Source organism: Euphorbia lathyris, chromosome 8 (assembly GCF_963576675.1).
Source record: "Euphorbia lathyris chromosome 8, ddEupLath1.1, whole genome shotgun sequence".
Lineage (NCBI taxonomy): Eukaryota > Viridiplantae > Streptophyta > Magnoliopsida > Malpighiales > Euphorbiaceae > Euphorbia > Euphorbia lathyris.
In genome coordinates, this window is record NC_088917.1 from 62,557,950 (window position 1) to 62,568,508 (window position 10,559).

Here is a 10,559-nt window from a genome sequence, read left to right on the forward strand (position 1 = left end):
ATTATCTCAAAAGGTAAATTCCAATCCGGAGTTGTGATTATAGGTGCACTTACTAAGGCATTTTTTAAAGTCTCAAAAGCCTTCAAACAATCATCTCCAAAATCAAATTTAACATCTTTCACCAAGAGATTTGTTAATGGTTTTGCTATTAAAGAGAAGTTTTTAATGAATCTCCTATAAAATCCGGCATGTCCTAGGAATGATCTGATACCTTTTACTGAATTAGGTGGGGGTAATCGTTCTATCATCTCTGTTTTAGCCCTATCAACTTCTATGCCTTTGGTTGATATTTTATGTCCCAACACAATCCCTTCTTCAACCATAAAATGGCATTTTTCCCAATTAAGGACCAAATTGGATTCTTCACACCTAGCCAATACTTTATCTAAATTAGACAAACATGAGTCAAATGAATCACCATAGACAGAAAAATCATCCATAAACACCTCCATAATATGCTCTATCATATCCCCAAATATTGAAGTCATGCACCTTTGAAAAGTTGCTGGTGCATTACATAATCCAAACGGCATTCTCCTATAGGCAAAGGTACCGTAGGGACATGTAAATGTTGTTTTTTCTTGGTCAGTTGGATATATAAAGATTTGGAAGTATCCAGAAAATCCATCTAAGAAACAATAAAATGCATGACCAGCAATTCGTTCTAGCATTTGGTCAATAAATGGTAAGGGAAAATGGTCTTTCCTAGTTGCTGAGTTTAATTTTCTATAATCTATACAAACCCTCCATCCAGTCGTGGTTCGTGTAGATATCAACTCTCTTTTATCATTTTTTACAACTGTGATCCCACCTTTTTTTGGTACACACTGCACTGGACTAACCCATTCACTATCTGATATGGGATATATTATGCCAGCATCAAGTAGTTTAATTATTTCTTTCTTAACTACTTCCTTCATGTTTGGATTTAGTCTTCTTTGCCTATCCGCTTTAGGTTGGTGTTTTTCTTCCATATGAATCCTATGCATTACTACATTAGGACTTATTCCTCTTAAATCTGAAATCTGCCAACCTATACTCTTTATTCGTTTTTTAACAACTTTTATAAGTTTCAATTCTTGATCTTTATTAAGTTTGTTAGAAATGATAATAGGAAGAGTATCGTTAGGACCAAGAAATGCATACCTCAGATGGGATGGTAATGGTTTTAATTCAACAACAGGTGGACTTACAATGGATGGTGGAATTGGGGCTTCATGCCGGTGTAGAACTTCTGGTTTTAGACTAACTTCACCATCTTCTTCAATGTCTTCATTTTCATTAGGAACATTTTCTTGTGTGCTGATTTCAAATACCTCTTTCACACAGTTGTCAACCACATCTACTTTCATACACACATTTTCATCCATGGGATATTTTAGAGCTTTGTTTATATGAAATTCCACAGTATCCTCACCAATCCTCAAGATCAATTTCCCTTCAGAGACATCAATTAATGCTCTTCCAGTGTTCATAAATGGTCTACCCAAAATTAGTGGACAATTAGCATCAAAAGAAAAATCCAGAATCACAAAATCTGCAGGAAAAATAAACTTGTCCACTTTCACAAGTACATCTTCAACTATGCCATAAGGTTTCTTAATTGACTGGTCCGCTAGTTGAAGAACCATAGAAGTTGGTTTAACATCTTCCAAACCAAGTTTCTTAAAAATGGAAAGGGGCATCAGGTTGATACTTGCCCCTAGATCACATAAGCATCTAGGGAATTCTATATTCCCTAATTTGCATGGGATAGTGAAACTCCCAGGATCTTTAAGTTTTGTTGGCATAGCACTTGTGATAATGGAACTACAATCTTCCGTTAGGGAGATAGTAGATACATCTTCCCAATTACGCTTCTTTGAAATCAAGTCATTTAAAAACTTGGTGTAATTTGGAATTTGTGTGATAGCCTCAATAAAAGATAAATTAATATTCAAATTTTTCAATTTATCAAGAAAAGTTAGAAATTGCTTATCCATATTCTTCTTGTTGAGCCTTTGAGGAAAAGGTGGATGAGGTTGATGAATTGATGGTGATGACATAATATTTTCAGCACCTTTTTCAGTAGTCACTTTGGGAATTTCAGAATTCCTTGTATCTTCACTAGAACTTGGTGACTGAATTTCTGTTTTCTCATTTGAATCATCCGGCAAGATATCATTTGAATTATTGTGAAATGTATATTGATTACCGGATCTTAATGTAACAGCTTTCAAGTCCCTTGGATTTCCTTCAGTGTTGCTTGGGAGATTTCCTTGGTTTCGAGATGGAATTGCATTGGCTAGTTGCCCAAGTTGGACCTCCAGATTATGAATAGATGATGAATGGTTCTTTGCAATTTGATCAAACTTGGATTCAAGGCTTTTAGTGATCTCATCTTGGGAATTTATTTTTTTATTAATTCCCTCCAAGAATTTATCCATCTTCATTTCAAGTATTCCGAACCGATCTTGTGGTTGTTGGATATTTTGCCCACGATTTGGATTATTTGACCATGAGGAATTTTGATTAGGCCTCCAACCAGAACTGTAATTATTAGGATATGGATTTCCCCGTGCTTGTCCTTGGACATAATTAACTTGCTCCTCTGTACTTGGTTGTCCCAAGGGACATTCAAGTTCATAATGTCCACTTTGTCCACACATTGTACAAGTTGGTTGATTACCCATACTCATTTTCTCAATCTTATTGGTTAATGCTGAAATTTGTGCCTGCAAAACAGTCATTGGGTCAGTAGTAATAATTCCTTTCATAGGCTGAGAAGATGATTCCTTTGCTCTCTCACTTGGCCACATGCAATTGTTAGTAGCCATTTCTTCCAATAAATCATAGGCATCAGTAGTAGTTTTCCTCATAAGTGATCCTCCGGATGCTGAATCAATAGTGGTTCTGGTGGCTGGATTAACTCCATTGTAGAAAGTCTGCATAAGTAACTCTCTTGGAAGGTTATGATGGGGGCAACTCCGCTGCAAATCCTTAAAACGTTCCCATGCTTCATATAATGATTCAGAATCAAATTGTGTAAATGTAGTAATTTTCTTTATCAACTTGGCTGTTTTTTCCAAAGGAAAATACTTGGATAAAAATGATTGTGCCAATTGATCCCAAGTTGTAATGGATCCTGGTGGTAATGAATTTAACCAAGCTTTGGCTTTATCCTTTAAAGTAAATGGAAAAAGCCGAAGCTTAATTGCTTCGGCAGGAACATTATTAATTTTAAATGTATCACATATCTCCAAAAAATTTGCTAAATGAGAGTTTGGATTTTCATTTGGCAAACCATAAAATTGGATACAATTTTGCATCATTTGAAGCAAAGCTGGTTTTATTTCAAATTGATTTGCATTAACCGTCAGACGAACCACTCCTTGTTGCGCCCCATTCACTGCTGGAATGGCATAATCCATAAGTCTTTGCTCGGGTAGATTTGCCATCTTGTCTTTCAATTTTTTTGTTTTTCGTTTCTGTTTATAAAATTTTTCAATCTCTGGGATAAATGTTTCAAGCTTTTCATTGGAACTTCTTGTCCTAGGCATGTACTTGAATTAAAAAAAATCTGCAAAATTGAAAAGAAAAAAATATCAGTAAATAAAAAAAATGACTGTAATCCAAAAGTTAGACTAAGTAAAATAATGGCAATAAACAGAATTGCTCCCCGGCAACGGCGCCAAAAACTTGTTGAAGAAATTTCCGCAAGTATACGGTTTTCTTGTAGTAATAAAAGATGTCGATCCCTCGAGGAACAAAATTATTACTCACTATCACTTAATCCGTTTCTTTTGTTTACAGAAATAAAATATAAGAATGTTGTTAATTATCCAACTAAAACTAATCTAATTACTTGAATCTAAAGATCAAACTTAAATATGCATTTGAATAACAAGTCAGAGACAGATGATAAAAACTTAATGATTTGCTTAATTATACTTATTCAATCTAACGATTACAAGTTAGGTTGTAAATAATTCTAATCTACTCTCTCGACATAAATTAGAGTACTTAGTAATATAAAATGATGATATTAATTCTCAGTTCTCACTTGTTGAATCAACTAAACAATCATAAACATTACTAATTCAATAATCAACATACGACAACTATCTTTTTATCCTGATCTCTCTAGTGATAAAAGATAATCAATTCTTTCATAAATTTCGTTAAGGAATTGTCTCTCGATCATATTCCTAACTATAAAGAATAATTAAGATCTTAACTGAGACATGTATTATGATAAGAATATTGTAAGTTAGATTAAACTAAGTCAATTGAACAAACTAAAGTAGATAGTAATTATCATCCTTAAATGTAAAAACATATAGAATGTAATTGTAAATACAAGAAGTAAAGAAGAAGGAGAATAGTGAAGGATGATCTCTCTATCCTTTTTACATTACTGTCTTCTTTCTTCTTGATCTTTAACTTCTCTTCAAAATGCTTTAAACATGCAATTGATCTTCAAGTCTCTTTTTCTTTCTGATCTCTTGTGTTCTTCTTCAAGTAATTTTTTCATCCTTTAAACATCCAGCAATTATGTTCTTTTAAATGTAGAGACACCCCTTGAAACACTACTCTAGATAGACATGTCATTTGGATGGAAGAATATGACTTTTGACAAAGAGACATAACTTTACAGCAATTCTGGAAAATTCCGCGGGCGTGTTATTTTCCGCGAGCGCGTTCTGGAAATTCCTGCAATCCAAGCCTCTTTAATCCAATGAGCGTGCTTTTTTCCGCGGGCGCGTTTCAGCTGATTTTCATCTCAAAATGTGAATGTTCATGCAGACAATTTTCCTACACAAAACATAACACTAAAACAAGGATAAAACACTAACAAATCACATAATAAACACTCAAATTATCAAAATGAAATACTAAACTTTGAACAAATTATGAACATATAAAGTTCATATCATATACACCCGAACAAAATGGTTGTGCGGAGCGAAAACATCGTCATGTTGTTGAAACCGGTCTTTCTTTATTAAATCATGCCAAATTACCAAATAATTTCTGGACTTATGCCTTTGATACTGCCATGTACGTAATTAATCGTTTACCAGTTCCAACACTTAATTACTGTACACCCTATGAAAAATTGTTTGGTGTTACTCCAGATTATACATTGTTTCGACCTTTTGGTTATTTGTGCTATCCGTGGCTTAGACCATATAATTCAAATAAACTGGTTCCGCGTTCTCGTAAATGCATCTTTCTTGGTTATAGCAAAGTTCACAAGGGATATAAATGTTATGATTTCCATACTGATAAAATTTTTGTCTCACGCCATGTTGTGTTCAATGAACAGGAGTTTCCCTTTCCGGAATTAAATTGTGAAGCTCGCTCTAAATCTATGACCGATCAGTCAGACTCGACTTTGCTATAATCTGTTCCATCATTGAGAGAGGCATTTACAGCTATACCATACTTGCCACCAGCAACCACAACTCCAGCTTCTACTCCTGTTGTACCACTAAATAATGGTACTGCCTCTTTTTCCAATCAGCCGTCGCTGGCCATTGTTCCGTATCAGTCACCGTCTCAATTTCTTCAATGCATTGTATCAACTCCTGCCTCCTCCTCTTCACAATTGCCTGCTGTTCCTGATTCCATGTCACCAACAATATCCACTCAACCTATGATTCCCTCACCCAAAATTACCCACAATACTACTTCCAAAAATATTACCAAACCACCTAAAATAATTCCAGTAGCTACCAAAACTCATAAGATGGTTACTAGAGCCCAAACTGGAAATTTGAAACCCAAATCCCACCTTGCTGCTATAGTCCCTCAAACACCAACTTGTTACTCTCAAGCAATTCGTCACCTCGAATGGAGAAAGGCAATGACTGAAGAATACAATGCGTTGATTAATAATGGTACATGGTAACTTACTCCGTGTTCGAATCAGACAAATCGAATTGGATGTCTTTAGGTGTTCAAACTCAAGTTACATCCTGATGGGACAGTGGATCGCTACAAAGCGAGATTAGTTGATAAGGGGTTTCATCAACGCCCTGGGTTTGAATATCAACAAACTTTTAGTCCTGTAATTAAGCCAACTACGATTCGTGTGTTATTATCTCTGGCAATCTCTAATGGTTGGCATGTTCGTCAACTAGACGTTTCGAATGCATTCTTGCATGGGTCTTTAGATGAAGTTATTTTTATGGAGCAGCCCCCGGGGTTTGTTCATCCCAACTATCCTAATCATGTTTACCGGTTGAAGAAAAGCCTGTACGGCCTCAAGCAAGCCCCTCGCATGTGGCATCAATGTTTAACTGTTGCACTAAAGGAACTTGGCTTTGTCTGTTCTAAAGCCGACTCATCCTTGTATTGTTTCAAGTCTAAGGGTTTTGAATTGTTTTGCCTCTTGTATGTTGATGATATCCTTGTTACAGGATCTAATTATTCAGCAATTCAAAAACTTGTGGTTCAGTTGCAGTCTCGTTTTGCAATTCGGGATATTGGCCGACTTAAATATTTTCTCGGTCTAGAGGCTACATGGACAGCCACTACTCTTCACTTGAATCAGCACAAATATATCAAGGATCTTCTTGAAAGGGCTCAAATGTCATGCGCCAATGGAATTTCCACACCAATTTGCCCCACAAGTAAGCTGTTGTTAGAGAAAGGTGAACCTTTTGATGCTCATCATATGTATCGTAGCATTGTAGGAGGACTTCAATATGCTACTATAACCCGCCCTGATATTAGTTTTGCTGTCAACAAAGTCAGTCAATTCATGCATTGCCCGACTATAGAACATTGGCAAGCTGTCAAACGCATTTTGCGTTACTTGCACTCAACACCGACACATGGTCTTTTGCTCCAAAAAGGTCGCTTTTTGGATCTATTTGGCTATACAGATGCGGATTGGGCAGGTGATCCCGATGACAGAAAATCCACCTCTGGCTTTGCTGTATATTTGGGACCCAATCTTATCTCATGGCGTTCTTGAAAACAAAGAACAGTTTCACGTTCCTCAACCGAAGCTGAGTATCGGGCTCTTGCAACACTAGCTTCAGAAATTCTTTGGGTACGTATGTTACTAAGAGAAATTGGTTTTTGTTCCAATAATGCTCCGATTTTGTGGTGTGACAACTTGGGAGCTACTTATCTCACCGCCAATCCCATATTCCATGAACGATCCAAGCATTTGGAAATAGATTTTCATTTTGTTCGGGACAAGGTAGCTACAAAGGAGATTCGCGTTCAATACATTCCGACACTAGACCAAACTGCGGATATATTTACGAAGCCACTGTCAAGATCTCGTTTTCAAGCTATCCGGGACAAGTTGAAGGTTCACCCTCCATCAACTTGAGGGGTGATGTTAGGGAAATAGTCCAACCCTTATCCTATTCTGATTTTGTATATATTTAGATAGGCTCACAGTTCATATTTTGAACTAGTCTAAGATTCTCAATAATCTTCTTATCTTCTGTTGTAACTAATCCCACTGTAAAGTCTATTTAAATCAGAGTCCTGTCAATAGAAAACTCAATTGAGACCAATAGCTTTCAACATCGACTTAATCCACATCATTTACGTTTTTTTTTTTTTTTGTAATTTCAGAATAGATTTAGAGATGAACTATCTTTAAGCTCAACAAAGCGTTTGGATTTTTTTTTTATATATATATCCAATGTGTACATAACATTTATAAGATAGTTTAAAAAAAGCACTTATATTTATTAATGATGAAATTTGTGATTAAATAAGAAAAAAGAGGAGATTAATATGGTAATGAGAATAAGGAATCAAAGAAGACAAAAGAAAGACAGAAAGAGTATCATCCATCTTGAAAGAAAGGAAGTTGTAGGTTGGAGAAAAGAGAGAATTATTATTAACACAGAGGACACTTGGCAATTCTAATAATAATAAGAATAATACTAAAGCTTTAATTTAATTGATTTTGGTAATATAGTACAAATGTTCCTTATCTATAAGCTGAGCTTGTAGGATTAATATTTATTCCTAGAAAATAAGCAAAATTTCATTGTCTTGGTGCCGCGTCTCACTATTTTTATTCCACTGTTTATAATGTCTTTTGATGTGTGCCATTAGACATTTTTTCATTAATATTTACTTCCAACTCAATTTTATTTTCATGCTGGAATAATGAATTCAGTCACAGATAGATCCAGTACAACTAAATTTTGTTTGTTTCATTTATTATGACCAATCACTTCAACTTTGTCATATTTTATTATCTCAATCAATAATGTATAATATAATTCCCTTGAAATTAAATTTTAATGCAAAATGCTGTTACTATAATACATGAAATTAATATGTATAGTTAGATCTAGTTATTTCAGATATTTCTAGTGTTAATGTTATTTTAGCTGTAGCATCTTACCTTATCTGTCTTTTATTATGACCATGATTTATAATCTTCCTTATTTATATATATAAATAATTATTGTGAAAGAAGAAGTGGTTATATGGATGAAAGAAAAGGATAGGTTAATAAGTGTTAGCTTACTTGAGAAAGCATTATAAATGTAAGAAAAGGATAGTTGGGTTGGGTGCCAATAGTGAAATGCATTAACAATTATTATTTATTGTTTATTGTAAACCACCAAACTAGGAACAAATAGCCTTCACTTATACTTTCTGGATCCATTAAAATTGGTTCCATTACAAATTACATATACTTTTATTTTTAATTAGGTGGTTGTATTAGAAATTATAACGACATGTTTATTGTTTGTTGTTTGTTGTTACTGATAAGAAATAGATATGAGTTGATTGTTCGGCCATTGTTTTAAAATTTTATCAAACACTTTTTTTTATTCTCTTCTGTTTAGAATTAAAATATAAAAATAGTTTCGAAAAATAGAAATAAACTGAAACTAATTCTTGAACTAATAATTTTATTTTTCTTACTCGACCAGACTCCATTAATTAGGATTTTAAGTCTTATTAGCACTTATATATAATATGGTATTGTTTTAAAACTAAAATTGATGTAATGGATATATAGTAGTTATTTAATGTCGGCCAGTCACAAACTGAAAACACAACTACTTACTTAGAATGATGAAGTAAGCCATTAGCATGCCCATTTTATAACCAATTATGCCAAATGCACAAAACTATATTCGGTCCATTTTTATTGTATATTACACTATTCACTAATTTACCTTTCAATATTTGTCTCATAAAACTCTAAAAACTCTAATTTTTATATTAACAAACTAGTAATATTTTACCAGCGTGGTTCAGTCAGCAGGGCTGTACCGTCGGCTTCAGATATCCAGAAGTGGCGTCCGCCATTTGCAGGTTTTGTCAAATGCAACACCGACGTTACTTTATTTACTGATGCGGGTCACTGCAGGATAAGAGCTGTGGTTAGGGACACGGATACATTTCTATTTTACAGCAGCAGCCTCATTGCGGGAACTAAAGATCTAAAGGTAGTGGAAGCACTGACTGTAAGAACGAGTTTGATTTGGCTAGCTAACTAGAACTATACACAAGTTGAGTTTGAGTTTGATGCCAAATTAGTTGTTGATGCGATTCACTCTTGCAAAAGAGATAACTCGGAGTTTGACTCAATTATTCATGACTGCAGAGTCATCCTTAGCTTCAATCTTAACTTTAAATTATTCTTTATATCTAGTTTAGCGAATAGGGCTGCACATTTAGTAGCTAGGCATGTCTATTTCAATGCTAGTGACTTTTTTTTATCTATTGTAATGCCGACTTAACTGTCAGATGTTATTCTTGAGGATGTTAATCCTGTTTTATGAAGTTCGATTTGGGTTAAAAAAACAAACTAGTAATATTTTGTTAAATATTAATAAGTATTATACATTAATTGAATTATCTACGTTAATATTAAACTTTGAAAAATTAAGTATTAATAATATAAAACATGATATAAAAAAACAAATTAATTATCCTAAAGACATATTAAAGAATGAATGAAGAGTGTGTTTGTAATATTAATGGTTGTGTATGAAATAATTATTGAATTACAAATAGCTCCTCAAAGTTGTCATTTAGTGTTAGTTTAGTCCAAATCAAATTTTAAGTATCAATTAGATCTTGAAATTGGCAATAATTGATAAATCTGATCTAAATTTATTAAATTTTAGGTGGTAAAACTAACTGTATATAGACTAATTTATCAAATTTGGATAACTTAACAAATATCTAACTTCAATTTGGACTAACCCGACTATAACTGATGATTTCAGGGACCATTTTGATAATTAATTCAATAATTATTGTTGGCCCTGTACTTTTTCTTTGATAGAAATTGTTGGCCCTGTACTTGGATGTACAGAAGACGTATTTTTTTTATTTTTTTATTTTCATTTTCAAAGAAAAAAAGAAGAAACCCTTGAAGTCATAAACAGTTGCAGGCAGCAGGAGCAGAGGAACAAGACTGGGAAAAGAAAGAGAAAATAAAAGTCATCACAGACACGAGAATTAGACTGTGCAAGTGCAACTTCACCTCGCCGCATCAGCCACCTCTTTCACACGTGCCACCTCCTCCACGCCACCTCTTCAGATCTATAACATCAAATTAAACAAGAAAC

The 10,559-nt window shown here is 34.0% G+C and overlaps 1 non-coding gene across 1 annotated transcript; it reads left to right on the forward strand.

Annotated features, from left to right (window-relative positions):
* The first annotated feature begins 2,946 nt into the window (after positions 1–2,946).
* Positions 2,947–3,053, forward strand: LOC136204918 (small nucleolar RNA R71). The gene has a single exon (XR_010675730.1). It is a non-coding gene; the product is annotated as a small nucleolar RNA R71 (small nucleolar RNA).
* The last annotated feature ends 7,506 nt before the right edge of the window (positions 3,054–10,559 follow it).